We start from the raw sequence: 20,194 nt of genomic DNA, 5'->3' as shown, positions 1-20,194 counted from the left end.
TACTATTCTTGTTGAAAGTGATATCGAGCTTCTTCCGGGTATGCCCGACTGTATTATTAATCAAATAATTTGCTCCGTTTCGGCAATTTGGGATGACAGTGAATTTTACTTTCTTCTCCAGTTTTCCATTCTTTTCTAATCACTAAGCTGGTGATCCCTCCACCTTGGCAGGATGCAATAAGCAGAAGACAGGGAATCATGTTTGTAAAGAGAGTTAGTTTAGGAAGTAGATTAGGAGTTGAGTTAATGTTAAAATGAGTTAATGTCAAGAAGTAGGTCCAGGGGAGTGTGCTATTTTACCAAACGTTTTTACCAAAAGTCTAAAGAAGTGTGTCAGGGGTCACACTCATGACAGGGATCTCTTGCTTGGCCCATTTTCCTTCAACAATTATATAAAATGCATCTTTACAGCAGCAGGTAATGTCTCTGGCCCTTTTCAAAGATGTTTGCTGAAGTTAGGGCTTGCTCAGGAAACCTATTGGGCTGTTAGAGAACTTTTGCAGGCATGAAACAATGAAAATAAACCTAGCTCAATCATATGATTTGTATGAATTAGAATGACATTTAAAACTGGATGAAAGTATTTGATATAGTCTATGGGTAAGATTATTTATGATCTATGGACAACATCACTTCTTTTCCCCTATCCTTAGGAACACAGCATTCAGAAGAGGGACATTGAGATGTCATAAAAGGACCATTCCCTGTTATTTATAAGAGAAAATGAGACAAGAGAAAGGTCAGGCTGGAAAGGGTAAACAAGTTTAATTGTTTTGCTCTTGCATTCCTGGATTATTAGAAAATAGTGGACATGAAGCCTGCCATCTGACTAAGCAGTTTTCTCCTGATTACTTTCTTCAGAGCATCAATCATATCCTTGTTTCTCAGACTGTAGATCAAGGGGTTCAACATGAGACTCACTAAGGAATAAAAGGCAGCAGTAATTTTTGACTCCTCTAGAGTCTGCTTCGAAGGCCACCTCAGATACATGCTGGAAAGGGCCCCATAAAATACGATGACAGCTATAATGTGGGAGCCACAGGTGGAGAAGGCTCAGTGCCTTTCCTTCAGCAGAACAGACCCGCAAAATGGCACCAAGAATAAAAATGTACTATATGAGAATTATTAGGATAGAGCTATTTAGAGTGAAGCCAGCAAATACAAACATTGCCATTTCTTTGATATAGGTAGCAGAGCAGAGCAAGGCTGCATGATGTGGGGTGGATTAGCACAGTAGAAATGGCTGGTTGTCTTGGAGCTACAGAAAGATAAGTGGAACATGAGTATTGTCTGGTAAAGTTCATTCAGGAGGCCAAAGGTGTAGGGAACAGCAACCCGGCAAAGGCAGGAATTCTTGGACATCTTGGTGCCATATTGTACAAGGTAACAGATAGCCACAAAACGATCAATAGCCATTGCAGCAAGGATATAAAACTCGGTAATCACAAGGCCAATGAACAAAAGACATTGCATAAAGCATCCAGCAGAAGAAATTGTCTTCTTCTCTGGTAGAAATGCACCAGCAACGCCCAACTCTCTCCTCGACCCCCTCCAATCTGGCTTCTGTCCCCTACATTCCATGAAAACTGCCCTCTCAAAGGTCACCAATGATCACCTGCTTACCAAATCCAAAGGCTCATACTCTATGCCAATTGTCGTCGACTGCTCAGCTGCCTTCGACACTGTGGACCACCCCCTTCTCCTCAACACGCTATCCAACCTTGGCTTCACAGACTCTGTCCTCTCCTGGTTCTCCTCATCTCTCCGGTCGTTCATTCTCAGTTTCTTTTGCAGGCTCCTCCTCCCCCTCCCATCCCCCTACTGTAGGGGTTCCCCAAGGGTCATTTCTTGGTCCCCTTCTGTTCTCGATCTACACTCACTCCCTTGGTGACCTCATTCACTCCCATGGCTTCAAGTATCATCTCTACGCTGATGACGCCCAAATCTACATCTCTGCCCCTGCTCTCTCCCCCTCCCTCCAGGCTCGCATCTCCTCCTGTCTTCAGGACATTTACATCTGGATGTCTGCCTGCCACCTAAAACTCAACATGTCCAAGACTGAACTCCTTGTCTTCCCTCCCAAACTCTGCCCTCTCCCTGACTTTCCCATCACTGTTGACGGCACTACCATCCTTCCTGTCCACAGGCCTGCAACCTTGGTGTCATCCCCGACTCTGCTCTCTCATTCACCCCTCACATCCAAGCTGTCACCAAAACCTGCCGGTCTCAGCTCCGCAACATTGCCAAGATCTGCCCTTTCCTCTCCATCCAAACCACTAACCTGCTCATTCAAGCTCTCATCCTATCCCATCTGGACTACTGTATCAGCCTCCTCTCTGATCTCCCATCCTCTTGTCTCTCCCCACTTCAATCCATACTTCACGCCACTGCCCAGATTGTCTTTGTCCAGAAACGTTCTGGGCATGTTACTCCCCTACTCAAAAATCTCTAGTGGCTACCAATCAACCTACGCATCAGGCAAAAACTCCTCACCCTCGGCTTCAAGGCTCTCCATCACCTCGCCCCCTCCTACCTCACCTTCCTTCTCTCCTTCTACAGTCCAGCCCGCACCCTCCACTCCTCTGCCGCTAATCTCCTCACTGTGCCTCGTTCTCACCTGTCCCGCTGTCGATCCCCGGCCCACGTCATTCCCCTGGCCTGGAATGCTCTCCCTCCCAACATCTGCCAAGCTAGCTCTCTTCCTCCCTTCAAGGCCCTACTGAGAGCTCACCTCCTCCAGGAGGCCGTTCCATACTGAGCCCCCTCCTTCCCCTCTCCATCCTCCCTGCCTTACCTCCTTCCCTTCCCCAGAGCACCTGTATGTATGTGTATATGTTTGTATGTATTTATTGCTCTATTCATTTATTTTACTTGTACATATTTGTTCTATTTATTTTATTTTGTTAATCTCTTTTGTTTTGTTGTCTGTCTCCCCCTTCTAGACTGTGAGCCCGCTGTTGGGTAAGGACTGTCTCTACATGTTGCCAAGTTGTACTTCCCATGCTCTTAGTACCGTGCTGGGCATACAGTAAGGGCTCAATAAATACTATTGAATGAATGAATGAGAGGAGAAATTGGTAGAATAACATAGATCCACGAGGAAAAAGTACATGGGAGTGTGCAGTAGGGAGTTAGCCTTGATTAGAAGGATCAGCCCCAGGTTCCCCACTAGAGTGACCAGGTAGATCCCCAGGAAGACCACGAAGAGGATGACCTGCAGCTCGGGCTGTGATGCCAGTCCCAAGAGAACAAATTCTAATCCAGTAGTATAATTTTAAGGAAGCATTTGAATAACATCTGCTTTGCTCACTGAGATAGCGAGAGATTACAACAGAAGATAAGAAGCATCTTTGCTCAGGGTTAAATTGCTTTCTTCCACTTGTCTGCTAATATGCACATGTAGTATGGGCTATCTCTCTCTAGTACACACATGCAGGCAAGAATATTCACATCAACTCATACTAATTTTAATCCTTTCACTTGTACAGTGATTCAATAAGAAAATTATATTTCCTCATATCATTCTGAAGCCATGACTTGAAAACCTATACTCAAAACTTGATAGAAATCAAGATAAAACTTGATAACTGGCTCAGATCCTTATTTATTAAATAATATTTAGATACAGCTTGTAAGATAAATGAGCATCACAGGGATTTCATTTGATGCCCATAAAATCACAAGGGTCAAATATCATCTTAGCAACCCAGAATTTAGAGATAATTTGAACTCAACCCATTTGAATATGGAGTCTCCCTACCTTACATATGAATCAATGGGTTTGATTATTAATTATTAAATAATTCTTTCCTCTCTGCTAAGATGATCAGAATGGATCAAATTATTAAGAAAAAGCTTACTAGAGAGTTCTACCTATTTATTAAATTACACTTGGAGCTGATTTATTTTGCATATCTTTCTAAAGCCAATGAACATAACAATTTTAACTAATTTTCAGGATGAAAACATACAGAAATACCTTGTTTTATGCTGTTGAGTCGTTTCCAACCCTTAGCGACAACACAGACACTATCTCTCCCACACCCCACCTCCATTTACAATTGTTCTGGTAGTGGATCTGTAGACGATATTCTTGGTAAAAATACAGAATTGGTTTAGCATTGCTGCCTTCCATGCAGTAAACTCGAGTCTCCGCCCTCGCATCTCTCCCATGCTGCAGCTGCCCACCAAGGGTGAGTTTTGACTTGCAGCAGTTTGCCTTCCACTCGCTAGCCACTGCCCAAGCTAGGAATAGAATGGGTAGGCCTCTGCTTGAATCTCCCTCCCGGAACCGAGACTCATAGAGTACTGGAAACTCTCCAGGTTTGACCCTGAGTGGGGTTGAAATATCTTAGGTGTACTTAGGTTCAAACCAAATGCACCAAAACGGCCATACAAGGTACTCTGAATCACAGTACTGACTGTGACTTAAAGAAGTCTTCTAAACATGTTGAGCTATTTCCAGATGGGCCAGTTGCTAAACCTTCCTCATCAAATGGATGGTCTTAAACCCTCCCAGATAATTCATAAAGTCAATCAATCAATCAATCAATCATATTTATGGAGCACTTCCTGTGTGCGGAGCACTGTACTAAGCGCTTGGGAAGTATAAGTTGGAAACATATAGAGACAGTCCCTACCCAACAGTGGGCTCACAGTCTAAAAGGAGGAGACAGAGAACTAAACCAAACATACAAACAAAATAAAATAAATAGAATAGATATGTACAAGTAAAATAAATAAATAAACAATAAATCTGTACAAACATATATACATATATACAGGTGCTGTGGGGAAGGGAAGGAGGTAAGATGGGGTAGATGGAGAGGGGGACGAGGGGGAGAGGAAGGAAGGGGCTCAGTCTGGGAAGGCCTCCTGGAGGAGGTGAGCTCTCAGTAGGGCCTTGAAGGGAGGAAGAGAGCTAGCTTGGTGGATAGGCGGGGGGGGGGGCATTCCAGGCCCGGGGGATGATGTGGGCCAGAGGTCGATGGCGGGACAGGACAGAACGAGGCATGGTGAGGAGATTAGTGGCAGAGGAGCGGAGGGTGTGGGGTGGGCTGTAGAAGGAGAGAAGGGATGTGAGGTAGGAGGGGACGAGGTGATGGACAGCCTTGAAGCCAAGGGTGAGGAGTTTCTGCCTGATGCGCAGATTGATTGGTAGCCACTGGAGATTTTTGAGGAAAGTCCTCCAAAGGACTGTTTCAGGGCCTCTACAAATGAAGACAATGAGATTAAAAATTGAATTTCCCTTTTGTCATCATGGTTCCAGTTGCCTAATGATTCAGCAACCTAGATTTAATAGCAACATCCCTTGTACATATGTATATCTGTTTGACTGGAAAAAGCAGACTTGTCCTAGAGTGGGTAGAGTTTACCTTACAGCAGAAAACTTTATTCCAGCCTCTCTCTTCTTGGCAATAAAAGGCCTAGCAACTAAAGGATGATGATAACAAAGAAAACCTCACAACCAAGCTTTAGGAATCTCAACATTAACAATTTAGAAAGAAGCAATGCATGGATTTAGTAGAAAAAGGAGATTTAAGCAGCAAATATAGTGAATTACCTACCTCTGACAGTAGAGCGGTATTATTAATAACACTGCAGTGCCAGGATGTCAAGCGATTTACAACTGTTTCTTCCTCTAGAATGTTAGAAGCAATTAGAATGCTACTCTTTTGGAAGCATCTTTGAGATGTAATGTCCCTGGGAAAAAATAATTAAGTCAGATTCCTGCCCCATACTCCCTTACTTGCAGTGTTAGCACTGGAGGACTGTTCATTACCCTTTCAGGATTACAGTTAATTCATTCATTCAATTGTATTTATTGAGCGCTTACTGTGTGCAGAGCACTGTATTAAGCGCTTGGGAAGTACAAGTTGGCAACATATAGAGAAGGTCCCTACCCAACAACAGGCTCACAGTTTAGAAGGGGGAGACAGACAACAAAACAAAACATGCAGACAGTGGTCAAGTCATCAGAATAAATAGAAATAGAATAGAATAGAAACAGTTCTTTTTTTCTTGGCATTGACATTGATTTGACTAAAGCTTCTGATCCCACTTATCACCAGATTACAATTATTCTGTGGGGTCCATTTGCCCATGAGCATGGACTATGAAGCGGAACCATTGGAAACTATAAATCAAATACTTTTTTAGACTGTAAGCACTTATGGTCAGGGAACATGCCAGATAATTGTGTTGTATTGTCTGCTGTGTGACCTTGGGCAAGTCACATCACTTATCTGTTCCTCAGTTACCTCATCTCTAAAATGGGGATTGAGACTTGAGCCCCATGTGGGACAGAGACTTGGTCCAATGGGATTTGTGGTAGAAACACCCAAGTGCTTAGTACAGTGCTCTGCACATGATAAGTGCTCAATAAATACCATTGAGCACTTACAATGGTCGTCCAACCTAGCTCCAAGACTGCCTCTCTGTGACTAGTGCTATGGAGAAACCCAATCTGGATCCTGGATTTGACCTCTATGATTCCTGATGGACTAGAGAAGATATAGAGCCTTGAAGAGAATGGGTGGCTCTGGGACTCAGGGAATGCTGGTTGTCCAGCACCGTGAATACTCCTGGCCCACTCTCTAGTCTATTCAATTTCAGGAAACCCTCCCATATAATGCATTCACTCCTCCGCACATGCAAGATAATAATAATAATAATAACTGCTGTCTTTGTTAAGCATTGTTAAGCATTTACTATGTGTTCTAAGCTCTGTATATATACAAGGGAATCAGATGGAACAGGTCCCTGTCCCTCATAGGGCTCACGGTTTTAATCCCCATTTTACAGTTGTGGTAACTGAGGCACAGAGAAGTGAAGTGACTTACCCAAGGTCCCACAGCAGGCATGAGGTAGACCGGGAATAGAACCGATGACCTCTGACTTCCAGGCTCGTGCTCTTTCCACTAGGCCATGCTGCCTCTACCACAAACCAGGTTGGACTTCACTTGGGGCTCACAGTCTCAACCCCCATTTTACAGATGAGGCACAGAGAAGTGAAGTGACTTGCCCAAGGTCACAAAGCAGACAAGTGGCAAAGTGGGAATTAAAACCCATGACTTTCTGATTTCCAGGCCCATGCTCTATCACTATGCCATGCTATTTCTCAACAGTGCTAACTACTCATGGATGTTTTTCCCTAGTTGGGAAGAATGGAGGTGATTATACAAATGTGCGTGGAACATAAACCATTGAAACCGAGTTTTTCTCCATCTGGAAGATGGTACAACCGAGCTTTGGTTTATCGTCCTGTCAAACCAAAGTAAGGCACAGTAGCACTCGAATTTTGCCTGAAAATGAATAGACTAGAGAGTGGACACAGAGTATTCATGGTGCTGGACAACCAGTATTCCCTGAGTCCCAGAGCCACCCATTCTCTTCAAGGCTCTATATTTGCCCTAGTCCATCAGGAACCAATAGAGGTCAAATCATCATCATCAACATCATCATCATCAATCGTATTTATTGAGCGCTTACTATGTGCAGAGCACTGTACTAAGCGCTTGGGAAGTACAAATTGGCAACATATAGAGACAGTCCCTATCCAACACTGGGGTCACAGTCTAAAAGGGGGAGACAGAGAACTAAACCAAACATACTAACAAAATAAAATAAATAGAATAGATATGTACAAGTAAAATAAATAAATGAATAAATAGAGTAATAAATATGTACAAACATATATACATATATACAGGTGCTGTGGGGAAGGGAAGGAGGTAAGATGGGGGGGATGGAGAGGGGGACGAGGGGAAGAGGAAGGAAGGGGCTCAGTCTGGGAAGGCCTCCTGGAGGAAGTGAGCTCTCAGCAGGGCCTTGAAGGGAGGAAGAGAGCTAGCTTGGTGGATGGGCAGAGGGAGGGCATTCCAGGCCCGGGGGATGACGTGGGCCGGGGGTCGATGGCGGGACAGGCGAGAGCGAGGTACAGTGAGGAGATTAGTGGCGGAGGAGCGGAGGGTGCGGGCTGGGCAGTAGAAGGAGAGAAGGGAGGTGAGGTAGGAGGGGGCGAGGTGATGGAGAGCCTTGAAGCCCAGGGTGAGGAGCTTCTGCCTGATGCGCAGATTGATTGGTAGCCACTGGAGATTTTTGAGGAGGGGAGTAATATGCCCAGAGCGTTTCTGGACAAAGATAATCCGGGCAGCAGCATGAAGTATGGATTGAAGTGGAGAGAGACACAAGGATGGGAGATCAGAGAGAAGGCTGATGCAGTAGTCCAGACGGGATAGGATGAGAGCTTGAATGAGCAGGGTAGTGGTATGGATGGAGGGGAAAGGACAGATCTTGGCAATGTTGCGGAGCTGAGACCGGCAGGTTTTGGTGATGGCTTGGATGTGAGGGGTGAATGAGAGAGCGGAGTCGAGGATGACACCAAGGTTGCGGGCCTGTGAGACAGGAAGGATGGTAGTGCCGTCAACAGAGATGGGAAAGTCAGGGAGAGGGCAAGGTTTGGGAGGGAAGACAAGGAGTTCAGTCTTCGACATGTTGAGCTTTAGGTGGCAGGCAGACATCCAGATGGAGATGTCCTGAAGGCATGAGGAGATGCGAGCCTGGAGAGAGGGGGAGAGAGCAGGGGCAGAGATGTAGATCTGGGTGTCATCAGCGTAGAGATGATAGTTGAAGCCGCGGGAGCGAATGAGGTCACCAAAGGAGTGCGTGTAGATTGAGAACAGAAGGGGACCAAGCACTGAACCTTGGGGAACCCCCACAGTAAGAGGATGGGAGGGGGAGGAGGAGCCTGCAAAAGAGACTGAGAAAGAATGACGAGAGAGATGAGGAGAACCAGGAGAGGGCGGAGTCTGTGAAGCCAAGATCAGATAGCGTGTTGAGGAGAAGGGGGTGGTCCACAGTGTCAAAGGCAGCCGGGAGGTCGAGGAGGATTTGGCAAGCAGGAGGTCGAGGAGCCGTTGGATTTGGCAAGCAGGAGGTCATTGGTGACCTTTGAGAGGGCAGTTTCTGTGGAATGTAGGGGACGGAAGCCAGACTGGAGGGGGTCGAGGAGAGAGTTGGTGTTGAGGAATTCTAGGCAGTGAGTGTAGACAACTCATTCAAGGAGTTTGGAAAGGAATGGTAGGAGGGATATGGGGCGATAACTAGAAGGTGAGGTGGGGTCAAGAGAGGGTTTTTTTAAGATGGGAGAGACATGGGCATGTTTGAAGGCAGAGGGGAAGGAACCAGTGGAGAGTGAGTGGTTGAAGATGGAAGTTAAGGAGGGGAGAAGGGATGGAGCAAGAGATTTCATGAGATGAGAGGGAATGGGGTCAGAAGCACAGGTGGCCGGAGTAGCACTTGAGAGGAGGGAGGAGAGCTCCTCTGATGATACTGCTGGGAACGATGGGAGAGTAGCAGAGAGTGTTGAGAGCCGGGGGGTTGGAGAAGGGGGGGGAAGAGACTTTGGGGAGGTCGGACCTGATGGATTTAATTTTGTTAATGAAGTAGGAGGCCAGATCGTTGGGGGTGAGGGAAGGAGGAGGGGGAGGAACCGGGGGCCTGAGAAGGGAGTTGAATGTACGGAATCCAGAATCCAGATTGAGTTTCTCCATAGTGCTAGTCACAGAGAGGCAGTCTGGGAGCTAGGTTGGACGACCAAACCTGCTATTTAACCCAATTATTTCTCTTATTTGCTGTGGAGTTGGGGAGGCTGCAGGCCATCCCAGTTGTCTTGGTTCCAAGGGAGTCTCTTTGTAGATAGGACAGTTTCAGAGCAAGTGCACAAGTGTGCTGCGATGTCAAGGCAAAGTTTTGGACAGTGACCCTCCTATTTGACATTTTTCTCAAAAATTGACTACCTTCAAGTCAGCCTATTTAGGTGACTATGCACTTTCCCAAATGTAATAAAACTCGACTTCAGCACAGCTAAAAAAGAGGGGGAGGGAATTGTACTTTCCAAGTGCTTAGTACATTCTTCTGCACACAGTAAGCTCTCAATAAATAAGATTGAATAAATGAATGAGGGAATTAGGTAGTGTGGGAACCTCCTCACCTCCACTCATCTCTCATGGGACCTTCCTCTCACCTCCACCCATCTCTCACCACAGCTGCAACTAGCCATCCCACCCGATATTGGTCAGGGAAACCAAATAAACAAGGTCACCTGAAGCCTAGCATTCTTTGTGAAGGTCATAGCTCAGCAAGTCACTGACATATTGTGTACTCCTTCAAAGCACCCAGATGTTCACGGTGTCTCTAATGGGTTGCCCAATAAAAGAGTCCCTATGTGGGTGGGTGGGCATTGCCCCACTACCTTTTTTTTTTTTTAACAAATATCAGGTTCAAATAACTACTAAGTCTTGACTGGGACTGTGTCTAGAATCGATTACTGCTGATGTTGCTTATAACCAGAGCAAAGGATAGGAAGACACTTAATAAAAATTTAATTCCTGAGATTTAATAGCAGTGCCACATCATTTTAAAAGTAAAAGACTAATACAAATCTAAAACAGGAACTTATTGAAGATCAGGTTTTAATTTACTTTTTGACATCTTAAAACTGCAAAATGTGAATTTCCCAGTAAGTTCTTTTTTGGTTGCTGGGTTTATTTATTCCTAGAAATTCATTCCTAAACCAGAAAAGCCCTCTCTCTAACAATCAATCAGTCACCAATCCTCATCATCAATGGTATTTATTGAGTGCTTAGTTTGTGTAGACCACTGTTCTAAATGCCTGGGAAAGTACAACATAGTTGTCCTATAAACTTACAATCTAGAGTGAGTTTACACATTGTTTACAATCTAGAGTGGGAGGCAGACATTAAGATAAATATATAGTTTTCAGTGGTATTTACTGACTGCTAACTGTGTGCAGAGCACTGTACTAAAAGCTTGGGAGAGTACAATACAACAGAGTTGGCGCACATTTCCCTGCAGAGCTACTCCTATTGAGTTTCAGGAGATTATTTCCCCTTTAGACAGAGTGCCATTTTTAATAGATGGATTAGATCTTCAAAACCAGTCCTTTCCCCTCCCTCTTCCCTAGCTAGTGTCTTGCAATCTTCCTGATGCCTTGAAATGGCCCAGGAAGACCCCAAGTGAGGAAGTAGTGGCTACCACCAAGATTCTCACTGCAGGACTTTCTATAAACAACTGGCATTCTTGGGATGAGTTTCCTTTGGAATAATTAAATGGTAACCCAGAAAGATGAAGGGACTTGCCATGGTTTGACAACAAAGTTTGTGACTGAACATGGCTAACCATGAACAAACCCTTCATTTTCTTCCACTGCAACATGAAGAATCATTTTTGGGTGGGCCTATCATGATCTTGACTGTACTTGCTGCATAGTCTTTTCAGCCCTTCAACTACTCCTGGTGAATTTTACTGTCAGTGGTCTCTTCCTTGAATGAGAAGGGCAGCTATACACTTAATTCACCAAGACTCGCTGCTTCACCTCTGCAGGCTATGAAAATCACCACAGAAAGAGCTTTACCCACTAGATTGTCAACTCCTTGAGGACAGAGGTCACTTTTACCAACTCTACCTTATGGTTCTCTCCCAGGTTTTGAGCTCAGTGCTCTTCACACAGTAAACGTTCACTTAATACCAGTTGTTGACTGACGATCCTAACATTCTGGTGTATTCTGTCTGTTGATGACTTTCTTCAGAGCTCCTTTCATTTCTTGGTTTCTCAGGCTGTAGATTGGGGGTGGAGCATGGATGTGATTACTGTGTAGATTAACAGAACGACCTTTCCACCAGTCCGAGAGGCATCAGACTGAGGCCACATGTACACAAAGATGGCCATTTCATAGAAGAGAGCCACCACGGTCAGGTGAAAAACACATGTCAAAAAGGCCCTGTGCCTCCCTGCGGTGGAATGTCTCTTGAGGACAGAAAGGAGGATGTGGGCATAGGAGACCACGATGAGAAGAAAAGGTATGAAGACTGTGATGATGCTGAAGACAAACACTACCACCTCCGGGAAGGAAGTGTCGGTAAATGCCAGCCTCAATACTGTCAGCAGTTCACAGAAGAAATGGTTTAATACATTGGGCCCGCAGTAGGGCAAGCTTGAAATGAGGGCATTGATCACCAGGGAGATCAGAAAGCTGCTGATCCAAGAGGTCTTTCCCAGCTGGACACATATCACTCTGTTCATGATAACAGTGTAATGAAACGTGTGACACATGGCCGCATACTGATCGTAAGCCATGACCCCATGATCATCCCAAAGGAGAGGGAGAAATACATTTGGGTGACACGTCTGGTGAATAAGATTGTTTTTCTCTCCCCATCCAGGTTGGAAAGCATTTGAGGGACATTGGTGGAAGTGTAACACATGTCCAGGAAGGAGTGATTGGCAAGGAAGAAATACACTGGGATTTGAAGTCGGGGTTCCAGGCAGATTACGGAAATTATAACAACATTTCCAGACAATGTTAGCAGGTAGAAGAACAAGAAAATGGTGAAAATCATAAGCTGGACCCTTGGCTGGACAGAGTCCCAGAAAAATAAATTTGGTAATATATGTTAAGTTTTCTGTCTCCATTTTGCCATCTAGTTTCCTTGGGAGAAAAAATATTGAATTCCAATTAACTGTAGGGGAAATGCAACAACTAACACATTAATGTGTAGCAAACAAAGAGAATTAGAACAGATATGGAATAACTCCCAAACAAGAAAGATAGTTGTTTTGTCCAAAAAAACCCACTCTTTTTCGATTTATACATTTTAATGGAAGTGCTTTGCTGTTAGGAACAGAACATCAAATTTGATTGAATACATAGAACATGCAACGTCAAGCATATTGCAAGGAAGAATACTAAAAACAGCAGATATACCTGTGCAAATACATTGGTTCCTACTAGAAGAGCTGGTTCTCCTGTTCCCAAACTCATGAATGAAGAGAAAAATAAACAATTAAGGTTAGGGTTACCCTATTTGTAAATACTTTATATCTGTTTACCCCACTAGAGTATAAGGTCGTTAAGGACAGGGAGCATGCTAACTTCAGTACTTGGCATGCAGTGGAAACAAATAGCATTATTATAACCATTTTTTCCTGTAGCTAGAGAAGTGGTTGTTGCCTGATTCAGCATTCTTTTAGCCCAGCTCAAAGAATAAAAGCAGCTACTTTGGATACATCCTGTACCACACGGGAAGCAGGTATGGGAATTGTAGAGAAGAGCTGAAGGCATACATCCTTCCATGCCTTTATCACAACTTCCTTTGTAGAGGGAGTTGGACTCTATTTTCTGACTGATTTCTTTATTTTGGAGGGAATTAATGAGAATGAAATCTGCTGAGGATTCTTGACAGCTCTAAATTCTTGTCTGTCCAGGATCCTCAACAGATTCACACAAGCCGTGGTCCAGAAGCTTCACTGCAATATTTTCATTATTATTACATCTGTCCTGACATTGCCATCGTCAACTGCATTTATTGAACACATTCTGTGCACAGAGCCCTATAGTAAGATTTTGGGATTATGCCATAGAGGCAAAAGACATAGTCTCTTCACTCAAATAACTTGAAATTTAATGGGGAAAACAAGTGGACACAAATTGCCAAATATCCAAAAGATAAAATAGTATAAGAAGAAACATCATAAAAAATGAAGCAACTAAAATGCATCACTGAGTGATGAACCAACAGATTAATATCCACATGAGAGTTTAAATGGGTGATGGAATGGCATGAAAGGACGAATAATATCCACCTGGTTCTCAGTAATGTTCAACTTTTGAACACTCATGGTAGAGAGAAATCTTAACCATGCCCACATAACCCATGAAGATGTGGATTATGTGTCTCTGGAATGTACACCACTCCCACTGTGAATGTAACAACACCTGAAAATTGAAGCATTGAGTGAATAAATTATACAGTGAATTCAGTTAAGTAATCCAATGCAAGAAAAAGGCTTTTCATTCTGAAATAGATAGATAACCATCTCATCTGCTAGCTCATTTTGCATGAGGAGCTACAACCTGAAAATTCGTTTGAGAAGGCTCCTTAACAGGTTGTCAAGATCAATAAATCAATGGTATTTATTGAATCCTTACTGTGTGCAGAACACTATACCAAGCACTTGGTAGAGTACAATATTACAGGGTTGGTAGACACACTCCTTTCCCAAAAGGAATTTAAATTCTTTCCTGGGAGAAAGACATTAAAACAATTTATGGGTATGTCTGTAAGTGCTATGGGGATGAATGTAGAGTGAGTATTAAGTCCTTAAAGGGTGCAATTCAAGTCGAGTGACACAGAAAGGAGAGGAAGTAGGGAAATAGAGGGCTTAGGAAAGGTCTCTGGAGAAGAGGGCATTTGATTAAGGCTTTGAAGATGGAGAGAGTGGTAGTCTGTCATATAGGAAGGGGAGGGAGTTCCAGGCCAAAGGGAGGTTATGGGCAAGGGGTCGGCAGCAAGATATAGTTGGAGGTACAGTGAGTGGGTTGGTATTGGAGGAATGAAACATGCAGGTTGGGTTGTAGTAAAAAATCAGTAAGGTAATGGGCCTCCACACTACTATCTGTACCCTTTAACCCCTTGAAATTCACCCCACTCTCAGCCCCAGGCACTTCTGTACATATTCATAACTTACATTAATGTCTGTCTCCCCCTCTAGACGTTAGCTTCTTATGGGCAGGGAACATATCTACTAACTCTGTCGTAGTGTACTCTCCCAGGCTCTTAGTGCAGTTTTTTACACACAGTAAGCACTCAGTAAATATCACTGATTTGATTGAGGTAAGATAGGAGGGGACAAGCTGATAGAATTCTTTAAACCCAACAATTGTTGCCGAGCTGGATGGAAGGTTTATGGGCAGTGGGAAGTCATGAAGTTATTTTTAGAAAAGTGATCCAAGCAACAGATTGAAGTAAGGACAGAAGTAGAAAGAGTATTGTGAAAGTCAAAGTGCGATAGAATAAGTGCTTGGATCAACATAGCAGTAGTTTGGATAGAGAGGGAAGGGTGGATTTTTAACAGTATTGTGAAGGATAAACCGACAGGATTTGGTGGTGGATAAAATATGTAGGCAGATGAATTGAGGACAATATCTAAGGCTACGGCCCTTTGAGACAGAAAGGAGTGTGGCACGGTCTACAGTGACAGGAAATTCAGGGGAAGACAGGGTTTAGGTGAGAAGAAGAGTTCAGTTTTGGACAAGCTAAGTTTGGGGTGTTGGCAAGACATACAAGTCAAGGTGTCCTGAAGCCAAGAGGAAATGTGAGACTGCAGAGAAGAGAAGAGGTCAGGGCTGGAGAGATATATTTGGAAATCATCTAGAAAGAGGTGATAGTTGAAGCCACAGGAGTGAATGAGTTCTCCAAGGGAGTGAGTGTAGATGGAAAATAAAAGGGGACACAGAACTGAACCCTGAGGGAGTCCCACACTTAGAAACTGAGAAAGAAAAGCTTGAATAATGCATGAAACAACCTTAACCCTTGAAACACTTTAAATCTAAATTTCCAAAATATGCAACAATATCATAATGTTGCCCAATTTCTGAAATAAGCTATTTTCAGCACACTACAGAACTCAGTTACCTCTGCCACACTAAAATCTCCAGGAGGCATGGCAAATTTCCTACTGGTTCTCAAGGGAAGTCCTGATGGGATTGTGTTCCTGTTTTCTGATGGAATTGTGTTCGTGTTTTATATAATAGGCTGATGACCCATTTATCCTTTTACAAATGCTGTTCCTATATAACAGGGAATAGGTGTCTAGAGTTTGCATTCATCTGGGAGAAGATATAAATCAAAATGAAATATCTAAACATGAGAGATCTCCATAACCTTTTTGAATCTCTTAGAAACAGGGTCTCTGAAAACCTTTTTGATAGTTATTTTAGCCTATTTTATTTAGACTATAGAAATTGACTGGTATGCCATTAGAACTTAAAAATTGCATATGTTAAAAAGATCATTCAATGAGTAATTAAGAAGTTTGACTAAAATGTGTAATGATATACATAACATAAAATGGAAGAAAATTTCATTCCCTTTCAACTTCAACCTTTCATTCTTTCACATTAAGGACATGGAGTAAGGTACCTAGAATTGCCCTAAATAATTCACAAATTGTTTATAGCATTTCCAGAAGAGTCAGGATTATGGGCCCATTTAGAATTAGAGAAAGCAACTGTCTCTGTTGTGCCAATAATTCTAATTTCCCTGGTGTTCTTGGTAATTATCAGGTACTCTAACATGGCTTTTCTGGACATCCTCTCCCTTAACCTCATGGAAAATGAGAGAGACCTTTGATTATTCAAAAGTTGATCATTCATTTTTTACCATGTGTTACTGACCTCAACTGACATCTCCATTTCTATTACGAGGGGCTAATGGAAGCAACCAGTAACTTGAAATAACCCAAAAGACTTTAGGTTAGATCTGGTCCAATGAGACGTTCAGTCCATTTCTGATCAATACTGTTTGGTGGGGTGATGTAGCAATAAGTCAATCAATCAAGGATATATATTAAGTTCCTACTGTGGGCAGAACACTGTACTTGGTGCTTTGGAGAATACAATACAGAGGCCTTGGTAAAAACAATCACTACCCTCAAGATGCTTCCATAGTATAACAATAATGTTATTATGATTATTATAATTATTATTTTTGTAGGATTTGTTAAGTGCTTACTATGTACCAGGCACTGTCTAAGAACTGGGGTAGATGCAAGCCAATCAGGTTAGACACAATCCATGTCGCTTATGGGGATCACAGTCTAAATCCCCATTTTACAGATGAGGTAACTGAAACACAAAGTAGTTAAGTGATTTGCTCAAGATCACAAAGCAAATAAGTGGCACAGTCAGGCTTGGTGCCAAGATCCTTCTGACTCCCAGGCCCATGTTCTATCAGACCATGTTGCTTCAGCAATCCACTTTAATATCCACAGATATTGAAAGGGCCATACTTCACCACGGTGAGTTAGATGTGATTTTACCCTTCTGCAAAGGTCTTTCAGTTGACAGGATTTTATATGTCTCGGAGGTCGTGGGGAGCGTGGGAAAGATAGGGAGTATGTGCACACAAACCGTACCCAACGGCTCAAAGCCAAACAGACTCAACAACAGAAGATAAAGGGACCAGGGCAAGAAAAACAACCTTGCACCTGCAAAGCTCGGAGGCAACCTCAAGGCCATATCCACAGCCAGCAATGGTTGGCAACGGGTGGCTGGGGGCCAGCCAGAGCAAACGCTTCGTGATGGACAGAGCTGTTGCTAGGCTAGTGGCTGGAGGGTGGCGAGTGAGTGTGCTACATGGCCTGAGAAAATCCTGCCCCCGGGCAACGGGGGGTATAAGAGACGAACAAGACAAGGGGGGGTGCAAGCACGCACGCAGCTCACACGCACACACAGGTGCCCTCTCTTCCTCCCTTTCTCTCTCTCTCTCTTTCCCTCTCTCTTCATTAACCATGTAATCGCTGATAGCAAATAAACGGCAACCAAGCTTTGGACCTCTGGCTGACTCTTCCTGGTGTGAACGCGCGGCCTGCGTCCGGAGACGTCCGAAGACCCGGAAAGGGTAAGAACCCGAGAGTTGCCCCCGAAACCCCGGGGAGCAACGACTGGCGCCCAACGTGGGGCTCGGGTACCCCCATAGGGGAAGACCAGGGAGAGTGCCCCGTAGGCCTGGTAGCTAAAGGTCAGGCGGGAAGATGGGGACAGTACGATCGCTGCCCATATATAAGCCAGAAGATAAGGAATTGTACACCCGGCACTGTTACAAGATATTGAAAAGTAAAGGGGTAAAAATTGAGCTGAAAACAATAAGGGAATTTATAGGGAAGGTAACTATGACCTCCCCGTGGATACTTGATTCCGGGATCACGGAGGAGAGATGGGACGTTATTGGGGAACAGATGACGGCCTATGAAGACTCCCACCCGGGGGAGCTAAAGGACGTGGACTTTCTTATACACGGTATCCTCCGTGCGACCTTTCAAGGGCCAGAGAGACTCGTTCGTAAGTTTGACGCGACCTGCCAGACTGACAAGGAGGAAGCGGGGCAGGAAAGAGGAGTACCAGAGGCTTCGGTCCCGGGAGCCACTTGGGCTGAAGTCCGATGCCTGGCCCCAGTGGAAATCCGACCCGGAGACACTGTAAACGTCCCAATACAGCCCCTCCCCTGGAGGGCCCTAGTGGTGGGGCTTCGGACAAGGGCGGCAGGGGTCGTTCATACATCCGAACGGGGGGAAGGGCCCGGGAAGATTCCCCTCACCAACCATCATCCATATGGTATATACCTAGGATCGGGAATGGTCATTGCTCGCGCTACGCCCCTTGACCCCCCACCCCCCTGATCCCCCGCCCCCAGCTTTTGGAATAATACAGGAAATAACCCTTGATAAACCGTGGCGGACCCTCTTAGTTGAGGGAAAGCCCCTTAAAGGGCTCCTGGACACCGGGGCCGATCGCTCCGTTATTCAGGATTGCTGCTGGGCAGCGGAGTGGCCACTAGCAAACCACTCGATGGGGGTGCAAGGCGTAGGGGGACTGCAGGCCGCAAGAGAGGCGGGCCGTCCGTTGATTTGGTCTTGCCGGGGAAGGCAAGGTGCGTTCGTCCCTCTGTGCGTTCAAGGGCTCCGTATGAATCTGTGGGGTAGAGATGTGCTGCAGGGGCTGGGAGCCCACCTTATAGATGAAGCTGATCCTTTTTAGGTGGGGCCACTGGGTTCCGGGGCTTGTCCACACCCCCGCTGGTGTGGCTTCCACACCCACCGGTATGGGTGGACCAGTGGCCCCTGACCAAGGACAAGCTGCAGGCGCTGAGGGAATTAGTTGCGCTCCAATTTGCACAGGGGCACCTAGAGGAATCGTTCAGCCCCTGGAATGCCCCCGTATTCGTTATAAAAAAGAAAGCCGCGGGGAAGTGGCGCTTCCTCATGGATTTAAGAAAAATCAATGCGCTCATTGTGCCAATGGGACCCCTACAAACCCGGATTGCCCTCCCCTAACATGATTCCAAAAAATCACCAGATCCGGGTCATAGACATTAAGGACTGCTTTTACAGCATCCCGTTACACCCTGACGACAGGGTGAAGTTTGCTTTTACTGTTCCGAGCCCGAATTTCGCGGAACCAGCACTCCGGTACCAGTGGAAGGTGCTGCCACAGGGCATGTCTTGTAGTCCCACCATATGCCAGTGGTTCGTGGGGCAGATGCTCGCCCCTTTCCGCAAGGAATTCCCAGGGGCGACGATCGTCCATTACATGGACGACATCCTTCTGGGTATGCCCGATCAAGGGCAGGTACAGACGCTCACCCGGCGAGTGGTGGCTGCCCTCGCAGCCCAGGGTTTATTCGTAGCACCCGAGAAGGTACAGGAATCAGCCCCGTACACGTACCTTGGGTTTGACGTCACCGAGACCCGGGTGACTCAAAGACCACCCCAAATTGACCCCCGAAAATATGTCACGTTAAACGATATACAGGGTTTGGTAGGGAGGATTCAATGGATGCGCGCGAGGACGCCCATCCCCTCCGCCCTCATGCAACCCCTGTACGATCTCCTAAAAGGAGACCCCAATCTTAAATCGCACCGCGAATGGACGGAGTCCGCGAAAAGCGCACTCCGAGATATCACACAGCGGTTGGCGGGTAGCCATACTTGTCGCGCTGAACCCCACCTCCCTATGGAGGTCACGATATTTCGGGAGGGTAGCCTTTTCGCGGCTATACACCAGGGGACCGAGATTCTCGAATGGTGTTATCCTCGAAACCCCTCCCGTGTTCTCCCAAAGGAGACTGAGCTTCTCGGTCGCTTTTGCCAGAACGCCATACAGCGGGTAGTGGCGCTTTCGGCCACTTACCCTATAGTCCATGTCGGGATAGCCATGGGAGACCTTGAGGCGATAGCCAGGGACAGCTTCCTGTGGGCCATGCTCTTACAGCAGGCCACCTTTACGGAACGCTCCCCGTTGACTCTTAGCCACTTGTACGAGGGATCGGACATTCTGACCCCTCGGGTGATCTCCGATACTCCGGTCGGGGGAGACAATGTTTTTACGGACGCTACCAAGGAACACCGGGCGGCAGTTTTCAATCAGACCACCGGTGCCTTGTCGGTGCTCGACACGCCATACGGCTCGACTCAGCGAAATGAACTTTTCGCTATCATATGGGCAATGACTACCTACCCCCAGGCGATCAACATTATCTCGGATAGCTTGTATGCCGTTAATCTTGCCCGGCGAATTGAAACCTCCGTACTTTTCGACAGGTACTCGGAGAT

At 45.4% G+C, this 20,194-nt stretch overlaps 2 pseudogenes; both read right to left on the bottom strand.

Annotated features, from left to right (window-relative positions):
* Positions 1 to 795: 795 nt before the first annotated feature.
* LOC119923962 lies at positions 796 to 3,286 on the bottom strand (annotated as a pseudogene).
* An 8,284-nt stretch (positions 3,287 to 11,570) lies between these two features.
* On the bottom strand, positions 11,571 to 13,157 carry LOC119923990 (annotated as a pseudogene).
* Between the last annotated feature and the right edge of the window lie 7,037 nt (positions 13,158 to 20,194).

The sequence above is a fragment of the Tachyglossus aculeatus genome, unplaced genomic scaffold (assembly GCF_015852505.1).
Source record: "Tachyglossus aculeatus isolate mTacAcu1 unplaced genomic scaffold, mTacAcu1.pri scaffold_75_arrow_ctg1, whole genome shotgun sequence".
Taxonomy (NCBI): Eukaryota; Metazoa; Chordata; class Mammalia; order Monotremata; family Tachyglossidae; genus Tachyglossus; species Tachyglossus aculeatus.
This window is presented reverse-complemented; position numbering and strand designations above follow the sequence as displayed.